This window comes from Chiloscyllium punctatum, chromosome 42 (assembly GCF_047496795.1).
Source record: "Chiloscyllium punctatum isolate Juve2018m chromosome 42, sChiPun1.3, whole genome shotgun sequence".
In the NCBI taxonomy this organism is placed as follows: domain Eukaryota; kingdom Metazoa; phylum Chordata; class Chondrichthyes; order Orectolobiformes; family Hemiscylliidae; genus Chiloscyllium; species Chiloscyllium punctatum.
The window spans coordinates 47,837,917-47,860,213 of NC_092780.1; the positions used below are offsets into that span (position 1 = coordinate 47,837,917).

The window sequence follows — 22,297 nt, forward strand, 5'->3', positions numbered from 1 at the left end:
GAGAGGGAGTGAGGGATGGAGGGTGTCAGTGTGGAGAGGGAGTGAGTGAGGGAGGAAGGGTGTCAGTGTGGAGGGGGAGTGAGTGAGTGAGGGAGGGTGTCAGTGTGGAGGGGAGTGAGGGAGGGAGTGGGGATGTGAGTGTGGAGGGGAAGGGAGGGAGGGAGAGTGGGTGTCAGTGTGGAGGGGAAGGGAGGGAGGGAGAGTGGGTGTCAGTGTGGAGGGGGAGTGAGGGAGGGTGTCAGTGTGGAGGGGTAGTGAGTGAGGGAGGGAGGGTGTCAGTGTGGAGGGGAGTGAGGGAGGGAGTGAGGATGTCAGTGTGGAGGGTGTGTGTGTGGGAGGGAAGGACAGTGTCAGTGTGGAGGGGGAGTCAGGGAGGGTGTCAGTGTGGAGGGGTAGTGAGTGAGGGAAGGACAGTGTCAGTGTGGAGGGGGAGTCAGGGAGGGAGAGAGGGTGACTGTGTGGAGGGGAGTGAGTGAGGGAGGAAGGGAGTCAGTGTGGGGAAAGTGAGGGAGTGAGGGTGGGTGTCATAGTGGAGGGGGAGTGAGTGTGGGAGTGAGGGTGTCAGCCTGGAGGGGGATTGAGTGTGGCTGTGAGGGTGTCAGTGTGGAGGGTGAGTGAATGAGGGGGCCAATGTGGAGGGGTTTGAGGGAGGGAGTGAAGGTGTCTGTGTGGAGGGGGAGGGAGGGAGGGAGGGTGTCAATGTGGAGGGAGTGAGGGAGGGTGTCAGTGTGGAGGAGGGTGTCAGTGTGGGGGAGGGGTGAGGGAGGGTGTCTGTGTTGAGGGGAGTGAGGGAGTGAGGGTGTCAGTGTGGAAGGGGGAGGGAGGGAGTGAGTGAGGGAGGGATGGTGTCAGTGTGGAGGGGGTGTGAGGGAGGGAGTGAGGGGGTCAATGTGGAAGGGGATTGAGGGAGGGTGTGAGGGTGTCAGTGTGGAGATGAAGTGAGGGAGGGTGGGTGTCAATGTGGAGGGGGAGTGAGTGAGTGATGGAGGGTGTCAGTGTGGAGGGGAGTGAGTGAGAGGGAATGTGTCAGTGTGGAGGGGGAGTGAGGGAGGGAGGGTGTCAGTGTGGAGGGGGTGAGGGAGGGAGGGTGTCAGTGTGGAGGGGAGTGAGGGAGGGAGGGTGTCAGTGTGGAGGGGAGTGAGGGAGGGAGGGTGTCAGTGTGGAGGGGAGTGAGGGAGGGAGGGTGTCAGTGTGGAGGGAGTGAGGGAGGGACAGTGTCAGTGTGGAGGGGAGTGAGTGAGGGCGTGTGTCAATGTGGAGGGGAGTGAGGGAGGGTGTCAGTGTGGAGGGGAGTGAGTGAGTGAGGGAGGGTGTCAGTGTGGAGGGGAGTGAGGGAGTGAGGGAGGGTGTCAGTGTGGAGGGGAGTGAGGGAGTGAGGGAGGGTGTCAGTGTGGAGGGGGGGTGAGGGAGTGAGGGAGGGTGTCAGTGTGGAGGGAGTGAGGGAGGGTGTCAATGTGGAGGGGACTAGGGAGGGAGGGAGGGTGTCAGTGTGGAGGGGAGTGAGGGAAGGAGGGTGTCAGTGTGGAGGTGAGTGAGGGAAGTAGGGTGTCAATGTGGAGGGGGAGTGAGGGAGGGAGGGAGGGTGTCAGTGTAGAGGGGGAGTGAGTGAGGGATGGAGGGTGTAATTGTTGAGTGGTGTGAGGAAGGGTGACAGTGTGGAGGGGGAGTGAGTGAGTGAGGGAGGGAGTCAGTGTGGATGGGAGTGAGTGAGGGAGGGAAGGTGTCAGTGTTGAGGGAAAGTGAGGGAGGGAGGGAAGGTGTCAGTGTTGAGGGAAAGTGAGGGAGGGAGCGTGTCAGAGTGGAGGGGGATTGAGGGAAGAAGGGTTTCAGTGTGGAGGGGGAGTGAGTGAGGGAGGAAGGGTGTCAGTGTGGAGGTGGAGTGAGGGAGGGAGGGTGTCAGTGTGGAGGGGAAGTGAGTGAGGGAGGGAGGATGTCAGTGTGGAGGGAAGTGAGGGAGGGTGTCAGTGTGGAGGGGTAGTGAGTGAGGGAGGGTGTCAGTGTAGAGGGGATGTGTGAGGGAGGGAAGGACAGTGTCAGTGTGGAGGGGGAGTGAGGGAGGGTGTCAGTGTGGAGGGGGAGTGAGTGTGGGAGAGAGGGTGTCAGTGTGGAGGGGTAGTGAGTGAGGGAGGGTGTCAGTGTAGAGGGGATGTGTGAGGGAGGGAAGGACAGTGTCAGTGTGGAGGGGGAGTGAGTGTGGGAGAGAGGGTGTCAGTGTGGAGGGTGTCAGTTTGGAGAGGGAGGGAGGGAGTGAGTGAGGGAGGGTGTCAGTGTTTAGAGAGAGTGAGGGAGTGAGGTTGTCAGTCTGGGGGGTAGTGTGTGAGTGTGTCAGTGTGGAGGGGAAGTGAGTGAGGGGGAGGGTGTCAGTGTGGACGGTAGTGAAGGAGGGAGGGTGTCAGTGTGGAGGGGGAGTGAGGGAGGGAGGGTGTCAGTGTGGAAGGGAGTGAGTGAGGGTGTCAGTGTGGAGGGGGAGTGAGGGAGGGAGGGTGTCAGTGTGGAGGGGAGTGAGTGAGGGATTGAGGGTGTCTGTATGGAGGGGAGAGAGGGAAGAAGGGTGTCAATGTGGAGGGGAGTGAGTGAGGGAGGGTGTCAGTGTCGAGGGGGAGTGAGTGAGTGAGGGCGGGAGAATGACAGTGTGGAGGGAAGTGAGTGAGGGAGGGAGGGTATCAGTGTGGGGGGGAGGGAGTGAGGAAGGGAGGGTGTCGGTGTGGAGGGGGATTGAGGGAGGGAGGTAGGGTGTCAGTGTGGAGGGGGAGTGAGTGATGGAGGGTGTCAGTGTTGAGGGAGAGCGATGGAGTGAGTGTGTCAGTGTGGAGGTGAGTGAGTGAGGGAGGGTATCAGTGTGGAGGGGGGGAGTGAGTGATGGAGGGTGTCAGTGTTGAGGGAGTGAGTGTGTCAGTGTGGAGGGGAGTGAGTGAGGGAGGGAGGGTGTCAGTGTGGAGGGTAGAGGGAGGGAGGATGTCAGTGTGGAGGGGAGTGAGTGAGCGTGGAGGGTGTCAGTGTGGAGGGGGAGTGAGTGAGGGAGGGTGTGTGTCATTTTGGAGAGGGAGTGAGGGATGGAGGGTGTCAGTGTGGAGAGGGAGTGAGTGAGGGAGGAAGGGTGTCAGTGTGGAGGGGGAGTGAGTGAGTGAGGGAGGGTGTCAGTGTGGAGGGGAGTGAGGGAGGGAGTGGGGATGTGAGTGTGGAGGGGAAGGGAGGGAGGGAGGGAGGATGTCAGTGTGGAGGGAAGTGAGGGAGGGTGTCAGTGTGGAGGGGTAGTGAGTGAGGGAGGGTGTCAGTGTGGAGGGAAGTGAGGGAGGGAAGGACAGTGTCAGTGTGGAGGGGGAGTGAGGGAGGGTGTCAGTGTTTAGGGAGAGTGAGGGAGTGAGGTTGTCAGTCTGGGGGGTAGTGTGTGAGTGTGTCAGTGTGGAGGGGAGAGTGAGGGAGAGAGGGTGACAGTGTGGAGGGGAAGTGAGTGAGGGGGAGGGTGTGTCAGTGTGGAGGGGAAGTGAGTGAGGGGGAGGGTGTCAGTGTGGACGGTAGTGAGTGAGGGAGGGTGTCAGTGTGGAGGGGGAGCGAGTGAGGGAGGGAGGGTGTCAGTGTGGAGGGGAGTGAGTATGGGAGGGAGGGTGTCAATGTGGAGGGAATGAGGGAGGGAGGGTGTCAGTGTGGAGGGGATTGAGGGAGGGTGTCAGTGGAGAGGGGAGGGAGTGAGGGAGGGAGTGAGGGAGGGTGTAAGTTGGAGGGTAGTTAGGGATGAAGGGTGTCAGTGTGGAGGGGAATGAGGGAGGGAGTGAGGGAGGGTGTCAGTGTGGAGGGGAGTGAGGGAGTGAGGGAGGGTGTCAGTGTGGAGGGAGTGAGGGAGGGTGTCAATGTGGAGGGGACTAGGGAGGGAGGGAGGGTGTCAGTGTGGAGGGGAGTGAGGGAAGGAGTGTGTCAGTGTGGAGGGTAGTGAGGGACGGAGTGACGGAGTGAGAGAGGGCGTCAGTGTGGAGGGTAGTGGGGGAGGGAGTGAGGGAGTGAGGGAGGGAGGGTGTCAGTGTGGAGGGGAGTGAGGGAGGGTGTCAGTGTGGAGGGGAGTGAGGGAGTGAGGGAGGGTGTCAGTGTGGAGGGGAGTGAGGGGGTGAGGGAGGGTGTCAGTGTGGAGGGGAGTGAGGGAGTGATGGAGGGTGTCAGTGTGGAGGGGAGTGAGGGATGGTGTCAGTGTGGAGGGTAGTGAGGGAGGGAGTGAGGGTGTCACTGGAGGGGAGTGAGGGAGTGAGGGAGGGTGTCAGTGTGGAGGGGAGTGAGGGAGTGAGGGAGGGTGTCAGTGTGGAGGGGAGTGAGGGATGGTGTCAGTGTGGAGGGTAGTGAGGGAGTGAGGGAGGGGGTCAGTGTGGAGGGGAGTGAGGGAGTGAGGGAGGGGGTCAGTGTGGAGGGGAGTGAGGGAGTGAGGGAGGGTGTCAGTGTGGAGGGGAGTGAGGGAGGGGGTCAGTGTGGAGGGGAGTGAGGGAGTGAGGGAGGGGGTCAGTGTGGAGGGGAGTGAGGGAGTGAGGGAGGGGGTCAGTGTGGAGGGGAGTGAGGGAGTGAGGGAGGGTGTCAGTGTGGAGGGGAGTGAGGGAGTGAGGGAGGGTGTCAGTGTGGAGGGGAGTGAGGGAGGGGGTCAGTGTGGAGGGGAGTGAGGGAGTGAGGGAGGGTGTCAGTGTGGAGGGGAGTGAGGGAGGGGGTCAGTGTGGAGGGGAGTGAGGGAGGGTGTCAGTGTGGAGGGGAGTGAGGGAGGGTGTCTGTGTGGAGGGGAGTGAGGGAGGGTTTCAGTGAGGAGGGGAGTGAGGGAGTGAGGGAGAGTGTCAGTGTGGAGGGGATTGAGTGAGGGTGTCAGTGTGAAGGGGAGTGAGGGAGGGTGTCAGTGTGGAGGGGAGTGAGGGAGGGTGTCAGTGTGGAGGGGAGTGAGGGAGGGTGTCAGTGTGGAGGGGAGTGAGGGAGGGTGTCAGTGTGGAGGGGAGTGAGGGAGAGTGTCAGTGTGGAGGGGATTGAGTGAGGGTGTCAGTGTGGAGGGGATTGAGTGAGGGTGTCAGTGTGGAGGGGAGTGAGGGAGTGAGGGAGGGTGTCAGTGTGGAGGGGAGTGAGGGAGTGATGGAGGGTGTCAGTGTGGAGGGGAGTGAGGGATGGTGTCAGTGTGGAGGGTAGTGAGGGAGGGAGTGAGGGTGTCACTGGAGGGGAGTGAGGGAGTGAGGGAGGGTGTCAGTGTGGAGGGGAGTGAGGGATGGTGTCAGTGTGGAGGGTAGTGAGGGAGTGAGGGAGGGGGTCAGTGTGGAGGGGAGTGAGGGAGTGAGGGAGGGGGTCAGTGTGGAGGGGAGTGAGGGAGTGAGGGAGGGTGTCAGTGTGGAGGGGAGTGAGGGAGGGGGTCAGTGTGGAGGGGAGTGAGGGAGTGAGGGAGGGTGTCAGTGTGGAGGGGAGTGAGGGAGTGAGGGAGGGGGTCAGTGTGGAGGGGAGTGAGGGAGTGAGGGAGGGTGTCAGTGTGGAGGGGAGTGAGGGAGGGGGTCAGTGTGGAGGGGAGTGAGGGAGTGAGGGAGGGTGTCAGTGTGGAGGGGAGTGAGGGAGGGGGTCAGTGTGGAGGGGAGTGAGGGAGGGTTTCAGTGAGGAGGGGAGTGAGGGAGTGAGGGAGAGTGTCAGTGTGGAGGGGATTGAGTGAGGGTGTCAGTGTGGAGGGGAGTGAGGGAGGGTGTCAGTGTGGAGGGGAGTGAGGGAGAGTGTCAGTGTGGAGGGGATTGAGTGAGGGTGTCAGTGTGGAGGGGATTGAGTGAGGGTGTCAGTGTGGAGGGGAGTGAGGGAGTGAGGGAGGGTGTCAGTGTGGAGGGGAGTGAGGGAGGGATTGAGGGTGTCACTGTGGAGGGGAGTGAGGGAGGGTGTCAGTGTGGAGGGGAGTGAGGGAGTGAGGGAGGGTGTCAGTGTGGAGGGGAGTGAGGGAGGGATTGAGGGTGTCACTGTGGAGGGGAGTGAGGGAGTGAGGGAGGGTGTCAGTGTGGAGGGAGTGAGGGAGTGAGGGAGGGTGTCAGTGTGGAGGGGAGTGAGGGAGTGAGGGAGGGTGTCAGTGTGGAGGGGAGTGAGGGTGTGAGTGAGAGTGTCAGTGTGGAGGGGAGTGAGGGAGTGAGGGAGGGTGTCAGTGTGGAGGGGAGTGAGGGAGGAGGTCAGTGTGGAGGGGAGTGAGGGAGGGAGTGAGGGAGTGAGTGAGGGAGGGGGTCGGTGTGGAGGATATTTATGGAGTGAAGGAGGGTGTCAGTGAGGAGGGGAGTGAGGGAAGGTGCCAGTGAGGAGGGGAGTGAGGGAGGGAGTAAGGGAGCGTGTCAGTGTGGAGGGAGGGAGGGAGGGTGTCAGTGTGGAGGGGAGTGAGGGAGGGTGTCAGTGTGGAGGGGAGTGAGGGAGGGTGTCAGTGTGGAGGGGAGTGAGGGAGGGAGTGAGGGAGTGAGTGAGGGAGGGGGTCGGTGTGGAGGATATTTATGGAGTGAAGGAGGGTGTCAGTGAGGAGGGGAGTGAGGGAAGGTGCCAGTGAGGAGGGGAGTGAGGGAGGGAGTAAGGGAGCGTGTCAGTGTGGAGGGAGGGAGGGAGGGTGTCAGTGTGGAGGGGAGTGAGGGAGGGTGTCAGTGAGGAGGGGAGTGAGGGAGGGTGTCAGTGAGGAGGGGAGTGAGGGAGGGTGTCAGTGAGGAGGGGAGTGAGGGAGTGAGGGAGGGTGTCAGTGTGGAGGGGAGTGAGGGAGGGTGTCAGTGAGGAGGGGAGTGAGGGAGTGAGGGAGGGTGTCAGTGTGGAGGGGAGTGAGGGAGGGTGTCAGTGTGGAGGATAGTGAGGGAGGGTGTCAGTGAGGAGGGGAGTGAGGGAGTGAGGGAGGGTGTCAGTGTGGAGGGGAGTGAGGGAGTGAGGGAGGGTGTCAGTGTGGAGGGGAGTGAGGGAGGGTGTCAGTGTGGAGGGGAGTGAGGGAGTGTGTCAGTGCGGAGGGGAGTGAGGGAGTGAGGGAGGGTGTCAGTGTGGAGGGGAGTGAGGGAGTGAGGGAGGGTGTCAGTGTGGAGGGACTGAGGGAGTGAGGGAGGGTGTCAGTGTGGAGGGGAGTGAGGGAGTGAGGGAGGGTGTCAGTGTGGAGGGGAGTGAGGGAGGGAGTGAGGGAGTGAGTGAGGGAGGGGGTCGGTGTGGAGGATATTTATGGAGTGAAGGAGGGTGTCAGTGAGGAGGGGAGTGAGGGAAGGTGCCAGTGAGGAGGGGAGTGAGGGAGGGAGTAAGGGAGCGTGTCAGTGTGGAGGGAGGGAGGGAGGGTGTCAGTGTGGAGGGGAGTGAGGGAGGGTGTCAGTGTGGAGGGGAGTGAGGGAGGGTGTCAGTGAGGAGGGGAGTGAGGGAGTGAGGGAGGGTGTCAGTGTGGAGGGGAGTGAGGGAGTGAGGGAGGGTGTCAGTGTGGAGGGGAGTGAGGGAGGGTGTCAGTGTGGAGGGGAGTGAGGGAGTGTGTCAGTGCGGAGGGGAGTGAGGGAGTGAGGGAGGGTGTCAGTGTGGAGGGGAGTGAGGGAGTGAGGGAGGGTGTCAGTGTGGAGGGACTGAGGGAGTGAGGGAGGGTGTCAGTGTGGAGGGGAGTGAGGGAGTGAGGGAGGGTGTCAGTGTGGAGGGGAGTGAGGGAGTGAGGGAGGGTGTCAGTGTGGAGAGGAGTGAGGGAGGGTGTCAGTGTGGAGAGGAGTGAGGGAGTGAGGGAGGGTGTCAGTTTGGAGGGGAGTGAGGGAGTGAGGGAGGGTGTCAGTTTGGAGGGGGAGCGAGGGAGGGAGGGTGTCACTGTGGAGGGGAGTGAGGGAGGGAGTGAGGGAGTGAGGGAGGGAAGGTGTCAGTGTGGAGGAGAGTGAGGGATGGTGTCAGTGTGGAGGGGGAGTGAGGGAGGGGGTCAGTGTGGAGGGGTGTGAGGGAGGGAGTGAGGGTGTCACTGTGGAGGGGAGTGAGGGAGGGGAGTGAGGGAGGGTGTCAGTGTGGAGGGGAGTGAGGGAGGGGAGTGAGGGAGGGTGTCAGTGTGGAGGGGAGTGAGGGAGGGGGTCAGTGTGGAGGGGAGTGAGGGAGGGGAGTGAGGGAGGGTGTCAGTGTGGAGGGGAGTGAGGGAATATGGAGGGGAGTGAGGGAGGGTGTCAGTGTGGAGGGGAGTGAGGGAATATGGAGGGGAGTGAGGGAGGGTGTCAGTGTGGAGGGAAGGGAGGGAGGGTTTCAGTGAGGAGGGGAGTGAGGGAGTGAGGGAGAGTGTCAGTGTGGAGGGGATTGAGTGAGGGTGTCAGTGTGGAGGGGAGTGAGGGACTGAGTGAGGGTGTCAGTGTGGAGGGGAGTGAGGGAGTGAGGGAGGGTGTCAGTGTGGAGGGGAGTGAGGGAGAGTGTCAGTGTGGAGGGGAGTGAGGGAGAGTGTCAGTGTGGAGGGGAGTGAGGGACTGAGTGAGGGTGTCAGTGTGGAGGGGAGTGAGGGAGGGTGTCAGTGTGGAGGGGAGTGAGGGAGGGATTGAGGGTGTCACTGTGGAGGGGAGTGAGGGAGGGAGTGAGGGAGGGTGTCAGTGTGGAGGGGAGTGAGGGAGGGTGTCAGTGTGGAGGGGAGTGAGGGAGTGAGGGATGGTGTCAGTGTGGAGGGGGAGTGAGGGAGTGAGGGAGGGTGTCAGTGTGGAGGGGAGTGAGGGAGTGAGGGAGGGTGTCAGTGTGGAGGGGAGTGAGGGTGTGAGTGAGGGTGTCAGTGTGGAGGGGAGTGAGGGAGTGAGGGAGGGTGTCAGTGTGGAGGGGAGTGAGGGTGTGAGGGAGGGTGTCAGTGTGGAGGGGAGTGAGGGAGTGAGGGAGGGTGTCAGTGTGGAGGGGAGTGAGAGAGGGTGTCAGTGTGGAGGGGAGTGAGGGAGTGAGGGAGGGTGTCAGTGTGGAGGGGAGTGAGAGAGGGTGTCAGTGTGGAGGGGAGTGAGGGAGGGTGTCAGTGTGGAGGGGAGTGAGGGAGTGAGGGAGGGTGTCAGTGTGGAGGGGAGTGAGAGAGGGTGTCAGTGTGGAGGGGAGTGAGGGAGTGAGGGAGGGTGTCAGTGTGGAGGGGAGTGAGGGGGTGAGGGAGGGTGTCAGTGTGGAGGGGAGTGAGGGAGTGAGGGAGGGTGTCAGTGTGGAGGGTAGTGAGGGAGGGTGTCAGTGTGGAGGGGAGTGAGGGAGGGTGTCAGTGTGGAGGGGAGTGAGGGAGGGTGTCAGTGTGGAGGGGAGTGAGGGAGTGAGGGAGGGTGTGAGTGTGGAGGGGATTGAGGGATGGTGTCAGTGTGGAGGGGAGTGAGGGAGTGAGGGAGGGTGTGAGTGTGGAGGGGATTGAGGGATGGTGTCAGTGTGGAGGGGAGTGAGGGAGTGAGGGAGGGTGTCAGTGTGGAGGGGAGTGAGGGAGTGAGGGAGAGTGTCAGTGTGGAGGGGAGTGAGGGAGTGAGGGAGGGTGTCAGTGTGGAGGGACTGAGGGAGTGAGGGAGAGTGTCAGTGTGGAGGGGAGTGAGGGAGTGAGGGAGGGTGTCAGTGTGGAGGGGAGTGAGGGAGTGAGGGAGGGTGTCAGTGTGGAGGGGAGTGAGGGAGGGAGGGAGGGTGTCAGTGTGGAGGGGAGTGAGGATGTGAGGGAGGGTGTCAGTGTGGAGAGGAGTGAGGGAGTGAGGGAGGGTGTCAGTCTGGAGGGGAGTGAGGGAGTGAGGGAGTGAGGGAGTGAGGGAGGGTGTCAGTGTGGAGGGGAGTGAGGGAGTGAGGGAGGGTGTCAGTGTGGAGGGGAGTGAGGGAGTGAGGGAGGGTGTCAGTGTGGAGGGGAGTGAAAGAGGGAGTGAGGGAGTGAGGGAGAGTGTCAGTGTAGAGAGGAGTGAGGGAGGATGTCAGTGTGGAGGGTAGTGAGGGAGGGAGTGAGGGAGTGAGGGAGGGAGGGTGTCAGTGTAGAGGGGAGTGAGGGAGTGAGGGGGGGTGCCAGTGAGGAGGGGAGTGAGGGAGGGAGGGAGGGTGCCAGTGAGGAGGGGAGTGAGGGAGGGTGTCAGTGTGGAGGGGAGTGAGGGAGGGAGGGAGGGTGCCAGTGAGGAGGGGAGTGAGGGAGTGAGGGAGGGGTGTCAGTGTGGAGGGGAGTGAGTGAGGGAGGGAGGGTGTCAGTGTGGAGGGGGAGGGAGGGAGAGTGTCAGTGTGGAGGGGAGTGAGGGAGGGAGGGAGGGTGTCAGTGTGGAGGGGGAGGGAGGGAGGGTGTCAGTGTGGAGGGGAGTGAGGGAGTGAGGGAGGGTGTCAGTGTGGAGGGGAGTGAGTGAGGGAGGGAGGGTGTCAGTGTGGAGGGGGAGGGAGGGAGAGTGTCAGTGTGGAGGGGAGTGAGGGAGGGAGGGAGGGTGTCAGTGTGGAGGGGGAGGGAGGGAGAGTGTCAGTGTGGAGGGGAGTGAGGGAGTGAGGGAGGGTGTCAGTGTGGAGGGGATTGAGGGATGGTGTCAGTGTGGAGGGGAGTGAGGGAGTGAGGGAGGGTGTCAGTGTGGAGGGGAGTGAGGGAGGGTGTCAGTGTGGAGGGGAGTGAGGGAGTGAGGGAGGGTGTCAGTCTGGAGGGGAGTGAGGGAGTGAGGGAGTGAGGGAGGGTGTCAGTATGGAGGGGAGTGAGGGAGTGAGGGAGGGTGTCAGTGTGGAGGGGAGTGAGGGAGGGTGTCAGTGAGGAGGGGAGTGAGGGAGTGAGGGAGGGTGTCAGTCTGGAGGGGAGTGAGGGAGTGAGGGAGTGAGGGAGGGTGTCAGTATGGAGGGGAGTGAGGGAGTGAGGGAGGGTGTCAGTGTGGAGGGGAGTGAGGGAGTGACGGAGGGTGTCAGTGTGGAGGGGAGTGAGGGAGTGAGGGAGGGTGTCAGTGTGGAGGGGAGTGAGGGAGTGAGGGAGGGTGTCAGTGTGGAGGGGAGTGAGGGAGTGAGGGAGTGAGGGAGGGTGTCAGTGTGGAGGGAGTGGCCCTGTCAATCCGGGAGAGTGAGGAGGCGGGCTCGGGGGGTGACCGGTCTGAGAGGGCTCTCTCTCTCTCTCTCTCTGTCTCTCTGTCTCTGAGTGAAGAGGGTGTGAACCGTCTGGTGTTGGGCTCGAGGACAGGAGCGAGGGGCTGTCTGAGGGTCACAGACTGAGGGACATCACCCTCAGGGTTACCCCTCACCCTCCACGGCCCCTGATGGTGGCAGCAAACTTTGGGTAAATAGCACCTCCTAGTGAATTCTGAGGGTATTACTCTGCAGACATGAGGATCGACCTGGGGCCGTCCCAACGTAGAAACTTCTAAAATCACAACTATCTCATCACCTGAGAATCACAGACAGAAGTTGGTGGTAAACCTTGCCGGGTCTGGCAGTATCTGCAGGATGGACACATTTCAGAAGGGTCACAGAATCTGAAACATTGCCTCTGCTTTGTCTCAGCGGATATTGCCAGGCCTGCCGAGTTTCTCCAACAATATCTGGTTTTGTTTCAGATTTCCAGCATCCACAGGTGTTTGTTTTATCTTACTGAGGACCAAAGTCCCCCTGTAAACACCCTGGTGAAAGAACTTAACACCAAACACTCTCTCACTAAATGGGAAGCAGACGGACAGAAAAAGGGGAAAGTGGAGATTGAGGTGGAGAAAGATGGATGAATGAAATGGAGCAGAGAGTAAAAGGTCAGAGTAGAGATCAGGGGACAGAGAGGGGAGGTGGGGTGACAGAATGAGAGAGAGAGATGAACAGAGAAGTGTGATTACGACAGAGAAGGGTAGGACGTGGAACAACAGCAAGACAGACAGAAGTGGAGAGATAAAGGAGTGGAAGTGTACAGTCAAAAATAGAGAGAGCAAGCAAGAAAGGAAACAAGCATCAGGTGCCAGGAAGAGAAGATGGGAAATGGAGGAAGAGGGGAAATACTGGGTGTGCAGAGAGGGCAGGGATACTGGGAAACAATAGACCCAAAGAGTGGGCAAGAGACATTTTCCCATTGGGTTACTCCACAGTGGCCCTCGGTGATTCAGTTCATCTTCCAGTTCGGAGGTGAATTCTTTGGGTTCTGAAGGCAAGCACCAGGCTCAAAATGAGCAGAATAACGTCGGGAAGAGTACACAGGGACCAAACCAAGTGGTTGCAAAAATAAAAGCAATGCTTAGACTTGATTCCAGTCAGTTCCGCTGTAACACAGTGGCTCCATTCTCACACAATCCCGTGTTATAAGAAAACTGCACAATAGCAGCACCGTTAAAACTAATGGGGACGCAATCGCATTATAACCAAGACATGCTTTAAAAGTTTGCGCTTTAGAAACAGTGTCCCCAATGCATCAAGCGCACTGCAGCGAATTTGTGTTAACGAAATGCAGGTTACAGCAGAACGACCTGGCCATTACATCCTTCAGTCGCATTATCCATCTTCATGGTCACTATAGATCCTCAGAATGGACTCCTGAAACCTTTTGGGTCTTTGTTATAGCAGGATCTTTGGTCTGTCAGCACAGGCAGATGTGTTCCCAGAGTCACAGTAACTAAAATTTTTAGAACCTCTTTCTGTAGATCCTGTTTCCACAGGTTCCCGCTTACATTATCCATTAGCCATGACCTATCCCAATATTATATGGATCATATCATCAACAATCTATCAAGTTGTCCTCTGATACCCTGAACACATCCAAACCTCCATCAGCTCATGGCAGCAGCAAAGAAACACCCTCTTGATTCTCAACAGTTTGAAAAAAATGTCAACTCAGCGTCAGTCATGAGCCCCTCAGCAAGAAATCAATTTCTTCTCGTTGGTCTACTTGTCAAACAGTATTAGGCCTGATCTTATTAAAATACAAGGTTCCTACACCAGGAAAGCAAGGTGATCGACAAAGGAATCTCAACTTCTTTAACTTTACATCGCGGCACATTCTGAAGTTTTGTGACAAAAGTCTCTCTTCCTTGAGTTCTTTTCCATAAAATGGGGCAGAAAGACCACTTTGCAATCTCTTAAATCCTTTATCATCCAGAAAGTGTTCTTCAATGCTATGGTCCCTCCAAACTCACCACATTAGTTCAACAAACTGGGCAACAGCTCAGGTAAACTTCTCGACATTGAATGGAGAAAGGGAGTGTTGCTGTAGTTTTTTGGATATAAGTTTCATATATATCTATTCAACAAACATTTCATATTACCAGAAACCATGAAAAAGGTTCTGCTGACTGTCTCTTGAGTGTACTTTCATGACTCCAACAGATATTTATAAAGATCTAAGGATATGATTCTTTCAATCGAAACCACTTTCTGAAAAGACTACTGCTGATCCTCTTAGCCAATTCCCACGCCTAGTAAGAATAAAAATGTTCCTTTAGACTGGTAAATGGCTATTGTTGAACCTGAATTAGAAGATGGTTTTCATAGTCATCTTTGGTCACAGCCGAGCAGAGCCGATTTCAGCAAGCTGCAACTGCAGATCCAGCTCAAAGATCGCCAGCATCACCAGAGAGCCCGAAAGTATTCAGCAGGTCCCAGAGCTCCCAGTTTCTTCCTGGTCATTCCAACGTGAATGGGGACTGCATCTAGGAAAGAAACCTTCAAAGGCAAGCAAGTGGTAATTGCACAAGCAATTACTTCAAGACGTGCATGCGGTACATGACACAAAAAAGTACAAGAGATTAGTGCATGAATTCCACACAAATAACGACATTGATTAACTAATGAACTCGTGAAAACGGTCAACTCCACCAACCAGATGGGGTTCCGTGTTCCATATTCCTGAGCTATGGTCAAAGGTTGATTTTCTATCTTCAAGAACACATTGTAATCTGGGGACTGACTACCTCACCAAGTTCCATATTGTGAGACAAATCTAAAAGCCCACCAGTGAACCAGTTCTAAACACATTGACCACCATGTTCTTTATGTTCCAAGTCCTCAAAAGATTGCCTGCCAACACGGTACACGGTACACCCCTCCAAGATGTGCAGGAAGTGGAACATTCTGCATATTGCTACTTCTCCTCAGTTCCTAACAATCTCACAGTCTCACGGGTCATACATTAATATTCATGATAGCTAAATGTAAAATGATGTGCCAAGATATTCAAATAGCGATGTTAAAACTTGCTATTTCCCAAGAAAACTGCTTCCCCTCGGCAGCAGCCAGAGCTTCACAGTTCTTCACTCCCACACTCTCCTCGTTTAATGATAGTACCTTGTTGGAAAGAAAGAGAATGGTACAAGAGCTTGGCCAACAAGTACATACACAGCTATCCCAATGGGAATGAGGAATTAGTTCATGATTTTGATCAATGTATGGATCCATGTCCAGATACGACATTGTTCTCTCCAGCCTGGAGCATATCGTGTTCTCATGAGCAATGATTAAATCCTGCAAAGAAGTAAGTACCTATCTGAGGTCCATACCTTCAACCCCACATCAACACAGAATGCTGACTTGGATACTGAAGATATCATGGCGGGCATCAACTACACAGCTAAGATAAATGATACACATCGATCAGTGATGACAGACCACACGTCATAGTAAAATTGAACAGTTGTGATCGTCTGCTTAGGCCTAATCTGGGGTTGTGTCACATGTCTCCTAAACCTGTTATGGTTATGGTTACATGACATTACAACATGTGACATTCCAGTATAAGGGTATGCATATCACACCTCACCTACAGTCACTCTCTCAGTATAATGAAGTCAGTGTTGTGAATCACTGTGTATGTTATGGAGAGTAGCATCAGTAAGCAGTAATACCAGACTATGTCCATGTCTGTGATATCATAGCATTGTAAAGTGTTCTTCATAAACTTCAAGATGTTGGTCTCTTCTATGGTACACTACAGCACTGGAACAATAGACCCGAACACCCAGATCCCTCTGTACATCAATTTTCCACAGGGCCTTTTCATTTACTGTTTTGGATCGGTATTTGCTCTTGAATTGGATCTTCCAAAATGCATCACCTCACATTTGCCCGGATTGAACTCCATCTGCCGTTTCTCTGCCCAACTCTCCAATCTATCTATATTCTGCTGCATTCTCTGACAGTCCCCTTCACTATCCTTAGTGTCATCTTAGTGTCATCTGCAAACTTGCTAATCAGACCACCTATACCTTTCTACAAATCATTTATGTATATTACAAACAACTGTGGTCCCAGCACAGATCCCTGTGGAACACCACTGGTCTCTGACCTGTTCCCCAGCCAGTTCTCTATCCATCTGGTTAGTACACCCTGGACCCCAGGAGATTTCACTTTCTCCATCAGCTTACCATGGAGAACCTTATCAAATGCCTTACTAAAGCCTACATATATGACATCGACAACCCTTCCCTCATCAATCAACTTTGTCATTTCCTCAAAGAATTCTATTAAGTTGGTAAGACATGACCTTCCCTGAACAAAGTCATGCTGCCTATCACTGATAAGCCCATTTTATTCCAAATGTAAATAGATCCTATCCCTCAGTATCTTCTCCAACAGCTTCCTTACCACTGACGTCAGGCTCACCGGTCTATAATTATCTGGATTATCCCTGCTACCCTTCTTAAACAAGGGGACAACATTAGCAATTCTCCAGTCCTCTGGAACCTCCCCCCGTGTTCAAGGATGCTGCAAAGATATCTGTTAAAGCTCCAGCTATTTCCTCTCTTGCTCCCCTCAGTAACCTGGGATAGATCCCATCCAGACCTGGGGACTTGTCCACCTTAATACCTTTTAGAATACCTAATACTTCCTCCCTTCTTATGCCAACTTGACCCAGAATAATCAAATATCCATCCCTACCCTCAGTATCTGTCATGCCCCTCTCCTCAGTGAATACCGATGCAAAATACTCAATAAGAATCTCACTCATTTTCTCTGACTCGACCCATAACTTTCCTTCTTTGTCCTTGAGTGGGCCAACCCTTTCTCCAGATTACCCTCTTGTTCATTATATATGAATAAAAGGTTTTGGGATTTTCCTTGACCCTGTTTGCTAAGGATGTCTCATGACCCCTTTTAGCCTCTTAATTCCTCATTTCAGATTGGTCCTACCTTCCCGATATTCTTCCAAAGCTTTGTCTTGTCTTCAGTTACCTAGACCTTCTGTATGCTTCCTTTTCCCTCTTAGCTAGTCTCACAATTTCACCTGTCATCTTTGGTTACCTAATCTTGCCATTTCAATCCCTCATTTTCCCAGGGACATGTCTGTCCTGCCCTCTAATCAACCTCTCTTTAAAAACCTCCCATATATCCAATGTGAATTTCCCTTCAAACAGCTGCTCCCAATCTACATTCCCCAGCTCCTGGCCAACTTTGCTACAGTCGGCCTTTCACCAGTTTAGCTCTTCCTTTCAGACCATTTTCATCTTTGTCCATGAGTATTCTAAAACTTATGGAATTGTGATCACTATTCCCAAAGTAATCCCCGACTAAAACTTCACCCACCTGGCCCGGCTCATTCCCCAACACCAGGTCTAGTATGACCCCTTCCTGAGGTGGACTATTTACATACTGCTCTGTAAAACCCTTCTGGGTGCTTCTTACAAATTCTGCTCCATGTAGATCTCTAACACAAAGAGAATCCCAGTCAGTGTTGAAAAATTAAAATTTCCCATCACCACCACCCTGTTGCTCCTACATCTTTCAATAATCTGTTTACGCATTTGTACCTCTACCTCGCACTCACCGCTGGGAGGCCTGTAGTACAGCCCCAACATTGTTACTGCACCCTTCCTATCTCTGAACTCTGCCATATTGCCTCACTGCTCGAGTCCTCCATAGTGCCCTCCTTCAGCAGAGCTGGGATATCCTCTCTGACCAGTAATATAACTCCCCATCCACCCCTTTTACCTCCCTTTCTATCCCACCTGAAGCATCTGATCCTGGGATATTTAGTTACCACTCATGCCCTTCCCTCAACCAAGTCTCTCATAGCAATAACATCATACTCCCAGGTCCTAATCCAAGCCCTAAGTTCATCTGTGTTACCCACTACACTTCTTGCACTAAAACAAATGCACCTCAGACCACCTGTCCCTTTGCGTTCATCATCTGCTCCCTGCCTACCCTTCCCTTTAGTCACGCTGACTTCATTATCTAGTTCCTTCCAGGCATTACTGTTCACTACCCTCCTCATTTGGTTCCCATTCCCCTGCCACATTAGTTAAAACCCACCCCAACAGCGTTAGCAAGAGCACCCCCAAGGACATTGGTTCCAGTCTGACCAAGGTGTAGACCGTCCAATTTGTAATAGTCCCACCTCCCCCAGAACCGGTCCCAATGTCCCAAAAATCTGAACCCCTCCCTGCTGCACCAGTTCTCAAGCCATGCGTTCATCCTGCCTATTCTTTCATTTCTACTCTGACTAGCAAGTGGCACTGGTCGCGACCCTGAGATCACTACCTCTGAGGTCCTATTTCTTAACTTGGCTCCTAACTCCCTAAATTCTGCTTGTAGGACCTCATCCTGTTTATTACCCACATCATTGGTGCCTGTATGCACCATGACAGCTGGCTGTTCACTCTCCCCCTTCAGAATGTCCTGCAGCCAATCTGAGACATCCCTGACTCGTGCACCTGGGGGACAACATACCATTCAGGAGTCTTATTTCCGACCACAGAACCGCCTACCTACTTCCCTTACAATTGAATCCCTTATGACTATAGCCCTTCCACTCTTTTTCCCTCCCTTCTGTACAGCCATGAACTTGGCTACAGCTGCCTTCCCCTGGTGAGCCATCTCCCCCCCAACAGTATCCAAAACGGTATACCTGTTTTGGAGGGAGATGACTGCGGGGGACACCTGCACTGCCTTCCTGCTCTTCCTCTGCCTTTCGGTCACCCAGTCCCTTTCTCCATCAGCAATCCTAATCTGCAGTGCCATGTGAGCTAATGTATATGGCTGAATCCCAACTATTTCTCACTGGGGCAGTGATGTTCCACCCAAGAAACTATAACAAGACAGCACATCATTGGGAACTGTACTGTGAATAGGTTGTTTCTTTCGTTCTAATCCTCTGCCTAGGTATTTCCATATTCTTTTAGAATTATGTACATGAGATTTGAGAACATTTGATCAGAGCTAATTGACCAGAAAGCTATTACATGGACTGTATGGAGCTTATTGGATTAAACAGCTGCTCAGAGTTCTGCTGATTGACCTGACTTTCGGTTACAAATCAAATTAGAAAGAATGGAATAAATTATACTTTTATGTTGAGAGGTGCTGGAGAATCCCATGAGTTATCAACTGGGGGAAAGGACAGGAACCAACTGAGGGCAGGTATTAATGTTACCAAGCAGATTGGGCTTCAGTCTGAGCTTCAAATGTGAAGGCTCTGTTTTCATTTTGAATGGAAAAGGTGAAGTCACCATTGTTCCAGTGGACCCCAGGGCTGTTCTCTCATTCGAGAGAGATGTTGGTAGTAAATTTAGGCCAAGTGGTACCTGACGCAGGAACTTTGACCTGAGCACCCAGAGGATCAAAGAATCAGAGATGTTACAGCACACAATGAAACCATTCAGTCCCTCATCTGTGCTAGCTCTCTGAATGACATCTCACTGAGTGCTATTCTCCTACGTCCTCCTTGTAGCCCTGCGTATCTCCTCTGTGCTGCAGTGTGTAGTGGCTTGTTGAAATAATGCAACTTCGTTTATGGATGTTGGGATGAAACCCAATGAAACAAATGAGAGGAAACCTTCAAGACCATCAATAATATCCTTACTGGCATAAAATTCACCAAAGAGGAGGAATAACAACAACAAACTGCCATTCCTAGATGTCACAGTAGAGCGAACAGCCAGTGGGGAACGTCAAACCTGCATCTACAGGAAAACAACACATACGGACCAAATACCAAACTACAGAAGCAATCATCCCAACACCCACAAATGAAGCTGCATCAGAACGTTATTTCAGTGATCCATCACACACTGAAGCACAGAGGAAAATCACCTATAAAGGGTATTCAAGAAGAATGGGTACCCAATGAACACAGTCCATCGATTTCTCAGCAACAAACCCAAACAAGCAGACAAAACATGTCCAGAAACCCGAGCCACTCTCCCCTATATCAAAGACATCTCAGAAATGACTGCCAGACTACTCAGACCCCTTGGCATCATGGTAGCACATAAACCCACCAACACACTAAAACAGCACCTAATGAACTTGAAAGACCCGATACAGACAATGAGCAAAACTAATGACATCTACAAAATACCGTGCAAGGACTGTAACAAACACTACGTTGGACAAACAGACAGAAAACTAGCCACCAGGATAAATGAACATCAACTATCCGCAAAAAGACATGACCCTCTCTCACTAGTATCCTCGGATACAGATGAGGAAGGACACCACTTCGACTGGGACAACACATCCATCCTAGGACAAACAAAACAACGACACACATGAGAATTCCTAGAAGCATAGCATTCCAACTGGAACTCTATCAACAAACACATTGACTTGGATCCCATCTACCACCCCCTGAGAAAAAGAACAGGAAATGACATCACCATAGGAAATGATATCACCACAGGAAATGATATCACCAACCCAAGGAAACCCAAACATATAAATAGAAAGTGGGTTATACCAACAGTGCTTCATTCAGAGGCTCACTGAAGATGTTATCCAGTATGGTGACGAAACATCTGAAAACGAACCTTCCAGCTCAGTGAGCAAACCTACATCCAGAACCTCGACCTGAGCTACAAATCTTCTCAAAACCCGCTAACATCAGAATATTAATCCCACGTATTGTCCATCTGTAACTTCACTCCATCCAACTAACTGAACCATGTTTTTCTGCCATGGTTTTACATATGAAAATTACCACAGGCTTTACTTTCAGTCTACTATTGAAGCAAGCTTGTACCACCATGAGTATTGTCTTCTCATGTCTCTGGTTGTTTCAAGAACTGATTTTAACCTTTCCCACTCTCCAGGTCAGTTATAGGGCACATTAAAATTTATAGACATTTCACGATCAATGTTGCTTTTGTCATTCAAGATGATCACAGCTGAACTTCTATTCTTTCGTGGCCCAGAGGTCAGGACTGCTGCCTCATAGCACCAGGGGCACAGGTTCGATTCCAGCCTTGGGTAACTGTCCGTGTGGAGTTTGCACATTCTCCCTGGATCTGCATGGGTTTCCTCCAGGTGCTCCAGTTTCCTCCCACAGTCCAAAGATTTGCTGGTTAGGCAGAGTGGCCATGCTAGATACTAAGTTATCCACAGTGTGCAGGCAAGTTGGATTGGCCATGGGAAATGCAGGGGTAAGGTGGAACATTCTTCCGAGGGTCACTGTGGGCTTTCACACTGTAGGGATTCTATGATTCACCTCATCTCTCTACCTAGGTAAAAACAATGACTGCAGATGCTGGAAACCAGATTCTGGGTTAGTGGTGCTGGAAGAGCACAGCAGTTCAGGCAGCATCCAAGTAGCTTCGAAATCGACGTTTCGGGCAAAAGCCCTTCATCAGGAAGGTATTTTGCCCGAAACATTGATTTTGAAGCTACTTGGATGCTGCTTGAACTGCTGTGCTCTTCCAGCACCACTAATCCAGAATCTCTCTACCTATTCCCATTTTCATTGGTGCTCCAACTCTGTCAACTTCAGTCTTAAATATACTCAACAATTCAACATCTGAAACTTCTCGGATAGAGAATATCAAAGATTGATAACTCTGAGTGAAGTAGTTTCTCCTGATCTCACTAAATGGCCAATCCTTTACACTGAGACCGTCCAGCTGGGAAACATTCTCTTGGCATCTATCTGTCATGACCTCTGGGAATGTTTTACATTTCAAATTCGGATCGTTAAAGTGCAAAGTTTAACAAATCTCTTGTCTCTTAAACAATCTGCTTTTCTATTTTCCCAACTGAAATGGAGATCACTTCTGATTTTTCTAATCTCCAGAGATTGTAGGCTCTTTATACACAATCTCTTGTAGGCACGCCCTCTTTCCAGGACTAAATCGTAGGAAGTCTCTGTTCAGCCCTGCTCTGAGACAAATTAATCGTTCTTTAAGGAATGAAGCAATCAAAACACCACAAAGTCATGCAGCTCTTGTCTCACTGAAGTCCTATACTTGCTCTTCTCCAACAACCCCCTTAGAATGATGGGAAATACGTCATTTGCCACCTTCACTGCCTGCCGTGTCTGCAAATTTGTTGTTTCGTGCGTCAGATGTCCAATTCTTCAAATATGAATTTTAACAAATCTCTCATCTCTTAAATAATCTGCTTTTCCATTCTTCCTGCCAAATTGGATATTTTCATACTCTATCTGTCACCTTGCCCATTCACTTCAACCATTTGTATCCCTTTGGAGTCCCATCGTGACCATTATAGCTTACTTCCTAAGCGAGCTATAAATTGTCAGCACCATTGGTTATATTAATTCAATCCCCACTCCGTAACATTGCTCTAGACTGAAAGCACCATGATTCTTAACTCCATTCGGGTAACTGTTCAGTCATTCACCTGATCACTGGAAAAGCCAGCATTTCTTGTCAGTTAAGAGTCAACCATCTTGCTGTGACTCTAGTGTCATGTGTAGTCCATACCAGGTAAGGATGGCAGTTCCTTTCCTAAAGGACATTCATGAATCAGGCGGCTTTTTCTAACAACTGACAGTGGATTCATGGTCATCATTAGACTCTTATTTCCAGATTTTTACTGAATTCAAATTCTGCCAGGATGGGATTTGAACCCAGGTCCCCAGAACATTACCTGGGTCTTTGGATTAACAATGAGTCTATAATCCATTGGGATACCAGCAGTGAATATAGTGGAATGCAGTGAGGCTATATCTCAGATACATGGTGTACTGAGTGCAGCGAGTATCCCACTTGTCCCCTCGTGTGTCTTGTGGTTGTTTGTTTCAGCTGGATAGTGACAGTGAGACAAAAGTTGCCTTGCTGCCTGTCACACTGTGTCTCCTTGAGAACTGGTGGACTTTAGCTGAAAGCATGTTTGATTTTGTGGCTGAGCTCCTCTGTTGCCAATGTCCTGCTCGGCTCACAACGACCAGAAAAGCTTGCACTTGAGCAAACGTATCGGCATTACAGAGTTCCTCCAGAAAACTGATTTGGAATAATTAAAATGACTTCCTTTGGGGTAGACTTGGGAAAAATGAATGCGACATTTGCACCTGCTGATTTATTAGTCATAGAGATGTACAGCATGGAAACAGGGGCAAAAATGAGGACTGCGGATGCTGGAGATTCGAGTCAAGACGAGAATGGTGCTGGAAAAGCGCAGCAGGTCGGGCAGCATCCGAGGAGCAGGAAAATCGACGTTTCGGGCTGGAGCCCTTCATCAGGAATGACCCCCGAGGCTTCCAGCCTTCATTCCCTGATGAAGGGCTCCTGCCCAAAACTTTGATATTCCTGCT

The 22,297-nt window shown here is 53.1% G+C and overlaps 1 protein-coding gene across 1 annotated transcript in view; it reads left to right on the forward strand.

Moving 5' to 3' along the window:
- Positions 1 to 22,297, forward strand: part of gfap (glial fibrillary acidic protein) — an 86,604-nt gene that overhangs the window by 4,488 nt on the left and 59,819 nt on the right. The window lies entirely within an intron of this gene.